The sequence below is a fragment of the Pecten maximus genome, chromosome 6, assembly GCF_902652985.1.
Source record: "Pecten maximus chromosome 6, xPecMax1.1, whole genome shotgun sequence".
NCBI classification, from domain to species: Eukaryota; Metazoa; Mollusca; class Bivalvia; order Pectinida; family Pectinidae; genus Pecten; species Pecten maximus.
Window position 1 is genome coordinate 19,669,977 of NC_047020.1, and position 18,496 is coordinate 19,688,472.

Sequence of the window (18,496 nt, forward strand, 5' to 3'; positions counted from 1 at the left end):
AGTATTTGCGTTTATACTATGCATCTAATTACAAGGCGTTTTGAGTATGTCATGTTAATGTACGGTAGTAATAAACGTAAAATCAGGCACCTTTCCGTATCTAGTTTTATTTCAACTTGAAAAGCACGTGCATAAGTGTATATATATGTATGTTAATGATGAACAGAAATTAGTTGTGAAAAACTACTTTTTATTGTAAATAATACCGGAGTTTCACTATGGGGACGCGCAATTAACTGAAATATTGAAATGATATGAAGGATATTACTGCCTGCACCATCGATGGAATATATTTGAGGTTATCACCTGTCTTAGAAAATAGAAGGTAAATTCCAAAGATCTCATATATGTGGGCACGTTTAGTCTGGCTACATGAACTGTACCATTTATATATACAATCATACAATCACACAGCATGTTCCATTTTTATTGGTGTTACTAAGCATCATCAAATATTGATATTTGATTTACATCTCACTTATCTATATAGTCAAACCTCGTTACCTGGTCCACTGATAAATCGAAGACCTTGTTAAATTCGAAAAAAAAAATCGAAAAAAATTTCCGTGTAAAATATACCCTGTAATCTCGAATATCTGAAAGTATTTCATGTTTTCAATGACAGTGATTGAGATGACGAGGTTCGACTGTAGTATCATCTCATCTTGGTTTGTTAATGCGTGGTAATGTTATACAGTTTATTGCTCAACTAAAAGTATATTTTCATCCTCGTTTTCATTAAGTAGAGTTTTCTTTTCGTACCTTTCGGGCCTTATCACTTGTTTATATAGAAAACTCAACGCAAAATGATATTGGTGATGAAGTGATATCGATACAGCCTAGCATTTAATTGAGCTACATGAACGTAGTACAGCATTCATGATGCTTGTACATTTTTATAATTTAATCTTGCTTGTAAACAAGGACTTCCATTGGCTTAAAGATTTATGTTATCAGTCCAACACGTAAAAATTGATTGAATGAAAGAGCGACATAAAGACTTCTAAGAGAAAAGAGCCAATCAAATAATGTTTCAACAGAGTCTGTGTACAACGGATAAAATTTAACTTGCATATACATGTACATAAATATATGTACCAGTTTTGGAGCTATAACAAAAATTTATATATTCATAACTTAAAACATATATTCAAGTTAATCCCTAAGTAGCCAATTAGTTTTGCTTTAGGACAAAGGCTTGTGACGCAATCATTTCCTATAAATAGCACATTATAATCCGTGTGTAACTTTCAGTTTCTCGTTGTTTCCTTTCTAAATGTCCGATCGACGTTATTTTTGTTATTATGTACAAAGGCATATATTATATTAAAAAACAAAGTATATTTTTATATTGATATTTAAAATTTTTAGTCTCAATGGGACAAGAAATGTCTGGACATTTACGTCACCATGTGACGTGTATTATTGTTTTGTTAATGTGATGTGTTATGAATAAAAATTGATTGATTACACGTGTTATTTTATTTATCTATTCATTTATTTTACTTTATCTGTCGTTTTACTTAAAATAAACAAGCATGCAAGGGTCATTACTAGACATGTCAGAATAACATCATTATCTTATTATTCTAGTGTACTTTCCTATCTTTATGGACGGCTGTCATTAGATTTACTGCTGTATCTATTTATAAAATCTGTTTCGATTTAGAGATAACTCTGAAACAATCAATGCTTATTTAAAAGAAATAAACATGCTTCAAGTTTTATTGGAAATGTAATTGAAATATATATAGTATGTTTAATTAAATGGGTTCAATAGCGATTACATAAAGTATTAAATGATATGTTTAAAGGAAATATAGAGATGTTTTTGAATGGATACTTTCCATTTAAACTATTCGAAAGTGTCTGAATTGGTTTGGTAAAAATATGTAGTATATCTAGATGCAATAGTGATATTACTTTAAGACTTAGAGGTACCTTAACCTGTTTTAGTGGTGTAATTTTTATACTTTTGTTGTGTTTTGCAGAGATATCGCTTAACTCAATATGTGATAACGCTTGCTTCGGAGAACGTATGCATATATGGCAATTTGACTCCCACAGCCAGCATACAGATCTTTCTGTTAGGGTCATTATTTACATCGCTGCTCCTCTACCTCTGCCTGTTGCTCCCAATGCAGAGGACAGACTGTGCGGTGAAGTCTCTGTATCTTACCTCAACTGGATAGCTCCAATTCTGCCACTCTTTCTCTCGGTACTCCATATACTCTCATGGGTTTTACTAAATCTTTCCTCTCATGGGACTGTCAACTCTATGACAAAGAACCAAATGTGATCCAAAAGTTGAGTGTTACAAACTCTTTATGACGACAAGGTACATGTTTATACTTAACTACTACAAAAAATATCGGCTGGCATCAGCACGCTGGAACCTATACTACTTTGGCAAGTTCGGTGGTTCAAATTCCCACGAAGACATAAAAATGTCAGCAACTATTGGATAAACATGCAAGTCATATTGCAATGTGATGTTGATAGTAAGAGATCAAAAGAATACCCGTTGTTTTTAAAATATGAAATATTTCCTATATATCAGGGGTAACTGCAATAGTCCATAATATTTGACACGAGGTACTGGTAATCGACCGCTGTTTTATTGCACGAAGCCGAATATTCTGGCATATTGAAATCACTGAAATCTCGACTTTCCTGTAGGCCTAGACGTCGCCATGACTGTCGTGTGGCAGTGTTGACAATTAAGTCACTTAGACGCATGAAAGGGTAGAACTAAATTCCGAAACGTAATAGGTGTTCAATCGTTCGCACGTGACTTATTTCCGAAGCGTCATCGGCGAACAATGGTTCGCACGTGACCGCGGAATAGCCATTTTAGCCGTGCAATAGCTCCTAAAACACCTCATGCGTATAGCTAAGGAAAATCAAACGCATTATGTAATAAATAAATATATATATATACACACATGTATATCAAATACAGTCTTTTATTATCTGTGACTTCACATAGATCAATGGAAAACAGTAAAAGTACTGGACGGCGTCAGTGGCACTTTTGGGGTTCGAACCCACTAATATCAAGTGACAGTCAGATTTTGGTACATCCAATGAGAAGTATCCACATGACTAAGACAGTACGATAATATAGCAGGCAAATATACTTTTGTTTTGTATGCATGCAAAGTTAGCCAGGAAGTTAAAAATATACATGACGCATTGATTTCGAGATCGGTTAAGGGGAAATAACTTGACACCAAAACACTCGGAAGGGTGGAGTGATGTATCCTAGTTTGGCGATGACATTTGAAGCGGTACAGTGAAATAAGAATGCAATATGGATTGTATACATGTAGTATAACAGTAAAACAAAAGTCTGTTTACCTGATCAGCTATCGAATGCTTGCTGTATATATACTTGTACTATGCGAGGTTTTACTATATCTATTTATTTATTAGATGGTACCATCTAGTCGAATTATTGACATCGCTTGAAACTTTTTGAATAAGTGATAACTCTTGCCTCGGAAAACTTGTAAATATATGATACATGAAATAGAGGACATCTAACAGTGTTTTCAGTACTACCAAATATATTTCACGAGTGGGGCTAATATTTTGATATTTTTCACGAGTGCGCAGCACGAGTGAAAAATATCTAAATATTAGTCACACGAGTGAAATATATTTGGTATTACTGAAGACACTGTTAGATATTCTGTTTATTACATTTTTTATCAACGAAAAACCTACCCAGTATGCTAACTAGGCCTACAGCGATAATTTGTAAACAAAAAATGTAGTTCCCCCTGTCCAGGTGCTGAGATATATGTCGGGCTTTCTGATTGGTCAATTATTTTGGTATTTTCTCATCGTTAATTTGATTGGTCAAATCAGCAAAAGTGATATTTTTCACTAGTGATAAATATGATGTTTTTCACTAGTGAAACATATCACTTTTATAGAATGCATAATTTTTGATATTTCACTGGTAAAAATGTAATAATTACTGATATTGCACTTGGATTCCCGCAAAAGCTGTTTTATCCACAGCCAGAATATTTCTGCTGTTTGGGTTATTCTTGGCACCTCCACTCGTCTACCTTTGCAAGTTGCTCCCTATGTAGAAAACATAATGCAAATTGTGCAGGGAAGCCTCTGCACTTTACCTACATGTCTTCATCCCTCTCCTTCAGAGCTCCATCCTTCTCCCGTAGTCTTTTCTACAGTTTTTCTTCCATGTGAATATTAGCTCTACGACAATCATCTTCCTTGTCCTTAAAGACGAAAAAACATATTTGATCCAAGAGTCATTGGCCCTATCCCTTACCCTGGTAATGCCAATGTTCTTATCAATACCTGCAGCATGTTTTCAGTCTACTGTCAAGTTTACGTTTCCAATAGCTCTTTCCTCTGCTCTGGATGTCGTAGCTTCAGCCGTCTTCAAAACACGAGTCTGTGGTTGTTGATTTTCTGGCCGCGTTCTTCCGCTCCTTTTCTACGGTGTCTGTAGCGAATCCTATTGAAGTTTGTTGCGACTCTATGTGTATACCTCTTTTGATAAATCCACATGGCAAAAGGCTTGTACAATGTATGTGCTGTAAGGTTCCTCTATGACCACAAAGGTGGCAATTTGGTATTTCGCAGGTGTTTGTGCACATCATACACAGACTGAAGGAGAAACTGTTGTTGAAACTGTGGGTACTTTCCAGATTTCTGTTAAGGTTATTACACTTGTAACTAACGTGTTAATTATCATTTTCGTATTAAGCTTGAGAGTGCTTTTCTTTTTCTTCCGGCTAGGCTTAAGAGTGGTCGTTCTTTCTCTATCTCCCAGTTAGGCATGAGAGTGATCGTTTTCTCTATCTTTCGATCAGGCTTGGTGGTGGTTTTTATCTTTCGGCTAGGCTTAAGAGTGGTCGTTTTCTCTCTATCTCCCAGTTAGGCATGAGAGTGATCGTTTTCTCTATCTTCCGCTTAGGCTTGGTGGTGGTTTTTATCTTCCGGTTAGGCTTGAGAGTGGTCTCTATTTTTCGGTTAGGCTTGAGAGTGGTCATTTTCTCTATCTTCCTGTTCTACAAATTCAAGTAAGTGGCATATATTTAAGAATATCATGTTCAATCCTTTAACGTGTTCATTGATTTAAGATTTGAAGAAGTTTAATGTTTTCGCATACCAAATTTCATTCGGTCAATCTACAGTGCTTTCTCTGAAGGTTTGTCCTGCTGTCTCCTCTGGCGTTGTTAATTGGCAGAAACAATTTTTAGTTGTCAGATGTATCTACATTTACATTCTGAGTGTTGATTCTTTATATGAACATATCAAGTGAAAATAACGAACATCTGTCCATGAAAACACTGTGAATACAGTATGAAAACATGGTTTCACGTGCTGATTTTCCAAACAATATATATCAGTTATATATTAATCCGCAAGAAAAATAGTTACCTTTTTATTTTCGTAAATTGTGTTTTCTGTGCTTTCTGTATTTGATCTTATTTTGATGTATGTTCTTGTTTTGAATATAAAGAAAAGGGAAAAAATGACTTCTAACTGCGGAAGGACACGGAAAACGATGGCATGGAGCATTGGCAGGCGCAACACAGGATATGTAGATAGCAACTGCTATTCATACCCGCAATGAAAATGAAAAACAAAATATATTCCAACCCTTTTATGTCATTCAAAATGCAACAAACCTCCACCATGTCTCCCCCAAGCAGCAATACTCAAGTGAATGATTCCAAGTTTCCTGGACGGATTTGAATTGTTCTTGTTATTTGTCATATTGCAGTGTAATTTGGATAGTAAGAGACGAAAAAAGAATAACTGATGTTTTTGGAATATGAAGTATTGAATATATATATTAATTTTTGATGCAGGTATATCTGAATAGATACTTTTCCTAAACTTTCTCAACATGTATCAAATAATTTTGTATAGATAAATAGCACATTTAAATGAAATAAAAAATATCACTTAAAGAAATAGAGATACCTTAACCCGTTCACAAACATCCATTTAGATATCTATTAGTTTAGAAAATATCTATTTTGGCCAATAAATAAAACATATATGGGTGACCGTCAATATGAAAAAGAAAAAAATACTGGACTGCGTCAGTGGCACTTGTGGGGTTCGAACCCACAAATATTCAAGTGACAGTCGAATTTTGGTACATCCAAGGCGAAGTATCCACTTGACTAAGCCAGTACTATAAAACAGTAGGAAAATATATGTATATAAATTTAGCCAGGTAGTTAAAAATAGACATGACACATTGATTACATGCTTCCGGTTAAGGGGAATAACTTGAATTGACACCGCAGCACTTGGAAGTGTAGAGTGATGCACAGGTCCTAGCCTCGTCTGTCAATACATCAAATATATAATCTATTGGCTATTAATAATCAAAATCTTTTCAATTATCATTATCAACATAAAAGAATGAAAATTAAATAAAATAATTGCGGCCACTCCTAAAAAAGTGAGCCAATTTATCGCCACACATTTGTCTTGCTGGTTTTTATTTGGTACACGCACAGGGGCTAGTAACGATATCAATGGGGGAAAAAAATGAAAAATAAGAAAAAAACGTACGCAATACATATAACATAATGTATTGCATACGTGTTTTTCTTATTTTTCATTTTTTGCCCCATTTATATCGTTACTAGCCCCTGTGGTACACGCGTTTAGAATGAGTCAATGCAGCAAACAGAGCTCTACAACATGGAGGTACAACATGTCAAATAACAAATTAATTTGTAAAAGGGAGGGGATAAGCACTTGTCATAAATTTGAAGAGAGTTTTATTACAGTGGAGGCAAAAATGATAGTTTGTAGCAAACAAACATGTTTTTGCACTAACAGGCAGAATTTTATTACCAATAGTTCGATAACGATAAACCACGCCCCGTGACCCTTATATGGTAAGCGTCACATCCGGGGTCTTAGAGCAAAGGTCATCTCTCATTGGTCAATTCTAACTGGGCATCCCAGCACTGTGAAAAAAATTTCGGACGATCGCCATTTTAATTTGGAAGAAACAAAATCTTGTCAACGAATTTCACAAATCTACTGCTTACCCTCCCATCCCTCCCATATTTTATTGCATGTACATGTTAGATTTATCTGTTTAATGTTTTGTATGTGAGCAATATTTTGTATGTGAGAAATGTTTTGTATGTGAGAAATGTTTTGTATGTGAGAAATGTTTTGTATGTGTGCTGTTTTGCCATTATGTTATGGTGCATTGTAGTGTTAACCAATGTTGTAATTTTGTAAAGCGGACTAATCTATCTTCCGCTCACCTTTGCTGTATAAGGTGTTATTCATACAACGAATGCAAAGAAATACTATTAATAATCAAAATCTTTTCAATTATCATTATCAACATAAAAGAATGAAAATAAAATAAAATAATTGCGGCCACTCCTAAAAAAGTGAGCCAATTTATCGCCACACATTTGTCTTGCTGGATTTTATTTGGTACACGCGTTTAGAATGAGTCAATGCAGCAAACAGAGCTCTACAACATGGAGGTAACATGTCAAATAACAAATTGATTTGTAAAAGGGAGGAGGATAAGCACTTTTCATAAATTTGAAGAGAGTTTTGTTACAGTGGAGGCAAAAAATATACAATCTATTGGATGTATTGACAGACGAGGCCAGGACCTGTGAGTCATGTATCTCATTTTGGCGATAACATTTGAAATGCCATAGTGAAATCAGAATGCAATATGGATTGAACAGTATAAGTAAAGTGAGGTCTGTTTACCTGCATGCATGATCAGCTATGGAATGAGTCTTGCATGCTGTATATACATGTATATGGATTGAATAGATTTTTTAAATTTTCATTGCGGCTATGAATACCAGTAGCTAGCTACATATCCCGTGGGGCGCGGTAGCGCGCGCCACGGGATATGTAGCTAGCTACTAGTATTCATAGCCGCAATGAAAATTTAAAAAAAACTATTCAATTCATATATATTTACATAACCTTGATTTAAAAAATTTATATCGAGAAAACGAGAAATTTTATTAAAAAGAAAATTTTGTCATGTATACGACGAAACGCGAAATTATTAGAGCAGCCGGGAGATCCCGCCTATGCACCACGCCATTGTTTTAATGTCGTTCCGCATTTTCCGGTCTTTTTTGTTTAATTTTGTATAAAACAAAAAGAAAGAAGTATTAAAGTAAAAATAATATTAAATACAATCATTCAATTTAAATCATATTATTTTATGTGAACAAATTGCAACAAAAACACAATATTTTCATAATTGAAAGGCGGACTATTTTTTTGATGGCGTATTAATATGACCCGATTAATCAGGTGATTTGCACGAGAGACAATGTTTTCATACGGTTTTCATAGTGTATTCATGGTCATATGTTTGTTGTTTTCACTTGGTATGTTCATATCAGCAAACCACATTAGGAATCTAAATATATACTGGTACTACGCGAGGTTTTACTATATTTGATGTATTTTTTAATAAAAAGTAAAGGGAAAAATGACTTCAAACTGCGGAAGGACACGGTAAACGATGGCATGGCGCATTGGCAGGCGCAACACAGGATATGTAGATAGCAATTTTAACCGCTATTCATAGCCGCAATGAGAATGAAAAACAAAATCCATTCAAACCCTTTTATGTCATTTAAACTGCAACAAACGTCAACCATTTCTGTAGCAAACTCCCATAGACGTCCATGTGTGTATCCATTCTTTCAAAAACCACATGGTAAGAGGCCAGAACAATGTATGTGCTATAAGATTCCTCCCTGACGACAAAGGCAGGTTCCGTTGACAGACCGAAGGATGACCTGTTGAAACTGTGGGTACTCTCCCGATTGCTATTACGTTATTACACGCGTTTTTGTTTTGTTTTTTACCGCCGAGTTATTTGTTATTTTAACGGATTTTAAGTTTACTGTCGACAGTTATTTCTAAATGTTTTTTCATCGCCAGTATTTCACTCTTGATGGTTAAGTTTCTTTGTGCAGAAATACCGAGATGAAGGTGTATAAATGGTTGAGTTGAATTGCTGTTGCCCCCATTTGTTAGGTTTGTCGATATCCTGCTGACGAGTATTTTGCTCGCAGGTAAAGTTTTCTACTACAAAAACATAGCACTATGCAGTACAAAGATTGCATGATCAGATGGACTTAATATTAAGGGAAGGCTACCACCAAGTAGTACATGAATATACTAATATTCAGATAAGGAGTGTAAGAACACGCTAAATTCTATGTCAAAAGCAGCACTAATAAGACATCATCGTCTCTTAGACTTTCAGTTTCTGTACAATTTAGTACTATATATGATATACGGTCATTATGTAAAATACCACAGAAATGACACAATTCTAGTATAATGTTTGTTAATCTTAAATTAATACATAATCGAACTATATTACTTAACTTGCTTAGATGTTTAGGGAATTTTAGTGCTGCTTCCATGAAATATGTGGAGAAATTGCATCTTGAATGTGCAAAAATATACTGAAATCTGAATCGTCATTCATTCTATTATATTTACCATTGTATGGCACTGCCACTATATAACCCTACCAATTCAGTTGCGAGTTCACCAGCTTATGAACTGCCAACTGAAATTTGAATTTGAAAATTTCAAAAAAAATCGCACGACAAATAAAAAATCGCAGATGGTAAATATAAGCATTGAACGGCTTTCAGTTGGCATTCATAGTCAATATGAATGCCAACTGGACAGAGGCAAATTCCATGAAGCGCGCTAGCGCTTCATGTTGAATGCCAACTGAAAGCCGTTCAATGCTTAAGTAATTAAAAACAGCTTTATAGACGATTGACTTCAATTTCGAACTACTTAGGGAAAAAAATGTATATTACAACAGCTGATTAAACAAATCATACTTGCGAAGTATTCTCACAATATCAGGTATACCTACCTGTCCGACCACGTGGGATTTCTCCGTGTACTCCGGTTTCCTTAGAAACTAGGACCTCTCGCGCAGTTCCATCCGGGCCAACAAACATGATTGATATAAGTCGGTAATTGTTTGACATTGTAAAATAAATACAATCTAAAATACCTGTTCGGAAAAAAACAGTGCAGATTTTCGTAACTGGTTTCCATCCTATCATCGTAACCTTTGTTTTATTTCTGTATTTTCCCCACAATTTTATTGATACATAAAGAAGAAGTCTACTCATGCAAATACAGTAAGTCATCATCATCATCATCATCACCATCACCATCACCACCATCATCGTCGTCGTCGTCGTCGTCGTCATCCAATCAACTGCATGGTCAGTCACAGGTCACACCAGACAACCATTAATCATGTATCACAACAATAATAGTATCATCACATTAAAATCATCATCATCAGCAGCAGCAGCAGCAGCAGTATCGCCACCACCACCACCACACCACCACACCACCATCATCGATTCATCATCATCATCCAGTCTATTGAATAGTCACAAAAGACATCACAGAAAATCTGTCAAATGTTTTATCTGCTCAGCCTTGTTCATGTTTGTTATCAGTAGTTTGGAACAACTCAGAAGTTTGAAGACTTTTGGAATGAAACATCATAATAGATCATGGCGTGTTCCATTTAGCGGAACGTTCCGGTTGTTCCAGTTCGAACCGGCTGTTCCGGTAAATGGAATGCGACGTTCCGCTAGAACGAACCGGTTCGTCTGGCACGTCTCATTTGAGGGTTCCATGCTGGAACCAATATGGCCGCCGTTTAAAGATCTTTGAGTCGAATTTCAACAGAAAACGATGAATTTGCAGTATAACATGTTGCATAATATCTAAGGTATTCTCAGCTTTCATGCCGAACTCAACGGCGTAAATCGTTATTGTTTTGCCGGATTTTACGCCTCTATTCTTTAGGCTATATCCGGGCGAAGTGCGTTTTTTGTCAACAAACACGGGAGAAATGAAAGCGTGTAAAAATAATGATCAAAATTTATAATAAAAATGTACTTTCGGTGCACTGGGTGTCAAATGAATCACAAATGCCTAAAAGTATCCATAAGTTATTGATTTGATAGTAGGCGACGTTCCTGCGCAGACGGTTTCGTTCAACACCTTGACGTTAACGTTAACTCATCTTCGCTAGCCAAGGCTTCTGATTACGTTACACTACCCGAACAGTGTAACGTAATCAGAAGCCTTGGCTAGCGAAGATGACGTTAACTAGGCTAACGTTGTAGATAGCAACCAACTGGTCTTTTGCTTGGTTTTAATGCAAGTTATACCTGTAAGAAATGGAGAATTTCAAACCACTTTCATTGGTTGGTGCGAAACAATGGAAATTGTGGCATTTTTTTATACGAAAAAACATACACATATTTGGTATTAACATATTGTGTCTTAAATTACCAGTTTAGCGAGTCTTGTCACAATACAATTGCATTTGTAAACTTGGTACCATGTATGTGCATCAGCCAACACATATATTTATCTACACCTGTTTTGTGCTGATGAATAATTGCTGTAGACATATTGATATTGGTATGACATTGTAAATTCGTTCATATCCTGTTTATTGTAAAATATCACATATAATTTGGCATAAAAGTTAAATTATCAAAGAAAATGTATCTTATTTTATGTTACTTGTGCCCTATTCATGTATAAATGAAAGTTGTCATTTTCGAAGCAGTCCACTTCTTCATCATAACACAAGCCGACACAAATACACAGAACAGTTTGGTTTGGTTTATTTTGTTTAATGTCCTATTAACAGCAAAGGTATTTTTAGGACGGCCCGCCGTGCGTGCGACATGCATGCGTGTGGCTACCCAAAACACACATACGCACTTGCCACACAGAACAGTAGATATACTTATATGTATATATATATGGGTCAAAGATGCAACGTTTACGGTAATTTCCAAGTTACATTGGATCCTCATTGGGTCCAACCGCGCCTATCTTGTAAATCCTGGCGTCATGTACAGAGCCTGGCCATCCTATATATATATGTCTGCGAAACCCATCCGGTGGTCAACCACTGTCTGTACAGATATCAAATGTACATTAAAAGCAGGTGTTCATGTTTCATTTCTTTTATGTATTTGGGTTAAAAATATGTATATATACCCAAGCAACTTTTGATTAGAAAAAAAGATACGTAAACGCAGAACTAAAAGAAAATTCTTTTAATCTGGTATGAATAAAGCATTATTTAAAAAAAAAACGTTTTTGTACCTGTAGCACTATAGAATTTTTTTCTGTTGAAGTAAGAGGTTTTATGAATACTTGGCGCAGCTATGGAAATGTGTGTCCCGTCAATGGCACCAACAACTCCGGGAAAACCATTCACCTTATGGTGTTGAAAATGAAAGGTCTGGACACGTGTATAGATGAATGAAGTTTTATTCGGAGACAGAGCATAGATGTTGTTACTCTGACTCACAGGGGCTTGGCACGATTTTCCAAATGATAGTCTATATATATATATGTATATAGTATCGATACTATATACATATATATATGGACTATCATTAGAAAATCGTGCCAAGCCCCTGTGCTCTGACTCCAAGGTAGTCTGACTATACATATATACACGTGTACTAATGGACCAATATTTCTGTCTATTTAAATTAAGCATTTCTAAAATAAAACATGTTTCGGTACATTTCGTCCCTTGGTAAAGATTGATGGCAGATTAGAAATAATCTGGCTTCATTGATAATAGGGGTAATAAAATTAATCTTTTTCTCTTCTTTGGTGGATACTTTATTAAAGTGTATATAGCATACATGCATACATACATACATGCATCTGTACATGCATACATGCTGTACTGGTCAGTCTTGTCCAGGGCTAAAGCACGGGTCAGAGAATAGATCTTACTCCTCTGCCTCCAAAGGTAGTCTGACTATACATATACACGTGTACTAATGGACCAATATTTCTGTCTATTTAAATTAAGCATTTTTAAAATAAAACATGTTTCCTCCTGAACATTTCCTGGACCATCTGTAGTCGAGTTCCTTGAAATTTAATTTAAATGTGAAATATAATGAAAGGTATTTTTACGGGGAGAAGACAAACATACCTCAGATCTCTAAATATCATGGCTTATTAATACTTTTTACGTCTCGACATTTTTGGCGATGCTACTGTATCTATCAGAAACTTCCGATCGCAATGTTGGAGCAGTGATATTCAACACCTACGTAAACGTTTATGTATGAAGTTTTTTTTGTAACCACCGTTGGAATGATCATTAGCCAAAACCATTTCTTTTTACTCTGAGGCATTTAGGAATGACTTGTTAATTGTTTTATTTCTGATCAAACTAACATTTAGTAAATTAAATAATGATATTGTATATTGAAATATGAAACCAGATATTTGAAGAAAGTGGGCGAGTCTTTGGATTTGGCCAGTCTTAAAAAACAATATTAGACCGTTTACAACAGAATGTTCTATTATTGTATTTACCGGTACTATCATTTTCTTCCTTAACGATTTTGCTGATATCCAGATGATTCAAGAAAAGTCTGTCGAAACACTTGCCGGTAATTAAACTGGAATTGTTAATAGATACATCAAATTTTAATGTGACAAGGTTTACTTAGTAATATTTTGTCGATCGAATGCACCTGCAGGAGTTATCGCTCTTGTGAACTTTCAACCCACATTGTTTTGAATTGACTGAAACGGCATAGGAGGACGAGGACTATGTACTGTGGCCTATTTTACGGCATTGTGCCGCGTAAGTAGATTTAAATGACCATTTTAAACTACAGTCAAACTTCGTTAACTCGAACTCGGACAACTCGAAAACCCCGTTCAACTCGAAGTATTACTCCGGTCCCGGCAAAAATCCTTCTTTTTCTTAGTAATAAAAACTCGGATACCGTAATTCGAAAAACTCGGTTATTCCGAACTAAAATATTGGTCGCGATATTATAAAACCTATGTAAAATGTACCGGTTATCCCGAAGTTGAAAACATAATTTTCATTTTCAAACAAAATGTGTCAACAAAATACTCATCGTGCGTCTTGGTTAAATTGTTTACAATTTCGTGCACGGGATTGGGGAAATATCCATTTTTTGTTTCGTTTTGTTATTAAATTACCTGAAACATATCTGACCATTTTTACTGTAAAATCCGTCTTTATTAAGATCCAACAGTATTGATGTTGACTAACAGAACTTACATAATTCCTTTGATGATTAAAGCAGTGCGATAATTATACCCAAGTTACACCCAAGCTGGCGCCTCTGTACAGCGGTCTAGGTGACCATGTGCGTTCAGGCGGAACTATCCGACACACCTGAAATCACAACTATGGCCGGGTAACGTGTGAATTAATTCCAGGACTTCGTTTCTGATCGAACTATGATAAACTGTGCATTTCCTGCTGCTACTGCACTTGTCAACACGTGATCTGTGCCGATACATTTGTGTATGTATTATTTGCCGCAGACTTCGTATATTGTTTTTTTTTATGATTTTTAACGATAATATAATTTTTGTACCACGATAGAAATTATTTAAATAGATTTTAAAGTGATGAAATTTTGTGTTAATCTTCACTTAGAAATGGCATGTCGGACACGACTCCCAATCACAAATATACTGGCTTACTTGATTTCAAAACGATATGATAGTATTGTATCATATATTATTTACTTTTTAGAAATGTCGTGTCTAGCATAAATAATAAATACGATTTTGTTATAATTAGTATTTGAAATCAAATAGGCGTGTTTCTGACTGTTAAGGATGCGTGTTTATGCAGAGACCTATAGGTCTCTGGTTTATGTAAATGATTTTTATAGATATAATATACCAACACGTCTACCTTGAAACTCGGTTAACTGGAAGACTCAGATAACTCGAAGTTTTTTCACGATCCCGACGACTTCGAGTTAACGAGGTTTGACTGTATTACATTCTATCAAGTTCAAAAGTGAAAGTAGATGGCATCGTAAAAGGTAGATTGTGTGTTATTTACCAGTTGGCCAGACGATGAACTCCTTCATCATATTCCATTATGGCGATGATGACTCGGGCCTTAGTCCTGGCGATACTACTGACAGTGACATCGAAACGGTCTTCTATCTCTCTGTGTGAATCTTTATTGGCTAAGTACCATATGGTTACCAAAACTTGCTTTTCAATAGATATGGGCTTACGGCCCTGCTCATGATAGACCGGCACTTTACCGGTGCCATGAATAAGATCTATTAAGATTTCAAAACATCCAGGGACCATCAGATATGCTGGATAGTGTTTGGTTTGGTTTGGTTTATTTTGTTTAACGTCCTATTAACAGCTAAGGTCATTTAAGGACGGCCTCCCGTGTGCGCGACATGAATGCGTGTGGTGAGTGCGTATGTGTGTTTTGGGAGGCTGCGGTATGTTCGTGTTAAGTCTCCTTGTGATAGGCCGGAACTTTTGCCGATTTATAGTGCTACCTCACTGAAGCATACTGCCGAAGACACCCAGCAGCACACCCCACCCGGTCACATTATACTGACAACGGGCGAACCAGTCGTCCCACTCCTTGTATGCTGAGCGCTAAGCAGGAGCAGCAACTACCATTTTTAGAGACTCTGGTATGTCTCGGCCAGGGGACAGAACCCAAAGCCTTCCTCACAGAGGCGAACGCTCAACTAAAGGCCAAAAGTGAGGCATTGTCAAGGGAGACATTAGGAAGAATAAAGTTGTTCAGAAAGAAGAGAAAAGATAAGATCCCAAATTTAGTCGCCTCTAGTGTCTGATAGGGTCGGAAGTCTATAGTGATAATAATTTATTTGTTAGTTAATCGCACATCATTCTGGCTGTACATCTTAGTTGAAATTTGAAACTTTGAATATGCTTGATTGCATTATTATTTAATTTATAAATAAAAAAAAATGAAATTAAAAAAAAAAAAAAAATTTCAAAACAACTCCTGGTCATTCTGAAATGAGAATGAAACTCCTTTTCATCATAATATTTGACAATAGTCAGTACATAAAAAGAAATTCGGGTACGTTCGTTTCTTATATTACAAACCGCCGCTGCTGTTTCTACAGTATCGTCATCGTCCTCGTTGAAAAACGACAAAAACGCTGACGCAATCATGGTTATGTCCGCCATGTTGGATTTCGCGAGCGCAGAACGTGATTGGAACGTCATGTACCATTTAGCGAACCCGTTCCATGTTTGCACAACCGGAACGTTCCGCTAAATGGAACACGCTGCGGGTTTATCAAATTAAATGAACAGTGGATATTTTTCACAAAGTCCTAGTGGCAAATGGGCGGGTGAACCCCCACGTGGGGGAATTCTCACCTTTTCACCTGTAGTCCTACGTCATTCTATTATTCAATAGGAGTGAATATTTTTGTTTTTCAAGTGTTAAGACATTACTCTTTATTCTCCTACATAGGAAGTACCAATTACATGTGTTAATTACTTAAAATATAACTACAAACCTCGGGAAAAAAATTGCATTATGGACTTTCAGCCGATTTAGTTGTGTGGGTCCTTAAGAGACAAAAAATGAATATCTGTTATGTCTTGAATATTGTTTGAAATTTACAATTTGCTTCCCCGGCCACCAAAAGAAGGGGGAGGGGAGTAGTCATCATATAACTTGTCCGACTTGAAACTATATAGGCCTACATACTCACTCAATATGAAAGAAAAATCTTAAGAACTTGACAAAAAGCTTTATATTGTTTAGTATATAAGAAGATATCACTCATAATTTGATCAGCATTTCTCCATGAATATGTAGTTTTCTCATCGCTGTAACCGGCGTCAAGAATTAATGGTGTGCTACCTTAAATACTGGATTATTTCTAGTTATCTCCCTTTACTTGGCAACCGTAAAAACAATCAACTATAATCAAGCACCTGTTCATTTATTGTGAGATCAATACCGGGCTATTAACACGGTGTAACTGTAAAACAATCGTACAAGTATAACAGACATAACACCAGACACAAATGTATATACAATACCGTGGTCTATTTATAAATTCCTATAGGTGAATATTGATTTTACGTAAACCGTTGGTGTTCGACACCATGAACTGACTAGAAAACCACTAGGCCTAGTGAAGAACGAAGCATGTAGATTAGGGGTATATCACTCGGGTATATGTACAGTACCGGTAAATTCACAGCTTGGCATTTAGCCAGTTAATGGTACAGTCGTGTAGATAGATGTGTGTGCAACTATAAACATGATACGTGGAATAGTAGAGGATTACATCAACAGATCGACGTTGTTACGGTACCAAATCACTGTGACTTGTATGGAATGTGTTCACCCGGCGTGTAATGTGGATATACCTGTAACTAAGGTAATGGCGAATGATACTGATGTACCCCTGGTGTGTGTGATAAGAACTAAACATCATACACTAGTTCAAGTGTATTTGTACATGTACAGGGTATATCAGTACATTTTATCCGTGTATAAGTTACATATTTTAGCTCTGGACAAATCAATTTCTTTAGATTAATGTTTGAAACTTTTGTCATAGAGCACTGTATGTAAATAATTAATACAGTGATATGATGTAGGCCTATACATGTTTTAGAATATCTTGAAATATCTCTCTCTCTCTCTCTCTCTCTCTCTCTCTCTCTCTCTCTAAATATATGAAGACTTGTGATGCATTTGCCTTATATAAGTAGCCTAGTGCTCATAAAATGAAAAAGAAACAATGATCCTGAAAACAGGTTAACACTAATGAGTTGTGAATCGTTCGAAGAGAGTAAAACTAAAAGTCAGGTCTGCATGTGTCACATTCAAAATGGCCACTATAGCGGTCATCTTGAAAGTCTTATCACTGCTTCTGAGACTAGAAAGTCAAGTGTCCAGTATAAATTCTCTGATCCTCAGATTGTCCTGACTTAATTATCATATGTGTGCTATATTTAAAAAAAAGTGGTCAAGTAATGTTGAAAATCTTATCATAATGATTGCATTATATACAAGTATTCCTGTCAGTCAATATGAAGTTTGCATATGTACAGTGTAAATTGTAGACAGGACCAGATCATTGACCATATTTGTGGTCTTCAACAAATTATAGACCCATGTTGTAATATTCATGTTGGTAGTACATGTACGATATTGCATTATATTTGTTTTAGTTAAAAATTTAGTGCAAAAAAAGAAGACAACAATGATAATTTAAGATTGTACGGGATGTAATTATAAGGTTCTTGTTGATCTAAAGACTGAGTTCACATTTCCTACAAAAGCAGTTGTATAGAATGCTGGAATCCAATCATTTTCAAAGTATTGATTATTTTTGCAGGCATAATATCTGATATTTGTTTCAGCATTTTACATTGTATTTGCCTGCATTGCAACATAGTTAAAATATTGCTTGTTGATCAGTATCTATGATGCCCAAACTTACGGATGACTTTTGGAGCTTAACTTTCATTTTCCTTATTTGGGCCTTGCTGTTATGTAACATGAGTTTCATTCAATTAATTAATTTACCCCTATATTTTATCTATTGGGTCC

At 35.7% G+C, this 18,496-nt stretch overlaps 1 protein-coding gene across 14 annotated transcripts in view; it reads left to right on the top strand.

The window, feature by feature from the left end:
- Positions 1-16,867: 16,867 nt before the first annotated feature.
- The window catches only part of LOC117329173 (anoctamin-3-like), a 42,002-nt gene continuing 40,373 nt past the window's right edge, over positions 16,868-18,496 (top strand). For 9 of the 14 annotated variants that reach the window (XM_033886930.1, XM_033886932.1, XM_033886936.1 and 6 more), the window contains exon 1: positions 16,869-17,315. The gene's annotated coding sequence lies outside the window, so the exon portion shown is untranslated. Of the gene's footprint in view, positions 17,316-18,496 lie in introns of all 14 variants that reach the window. The other 5 variants (XM_033886942.1, XM_033886943.1, XM_033886940.1 and 2 more) reach the window with 2 other exon arrangements.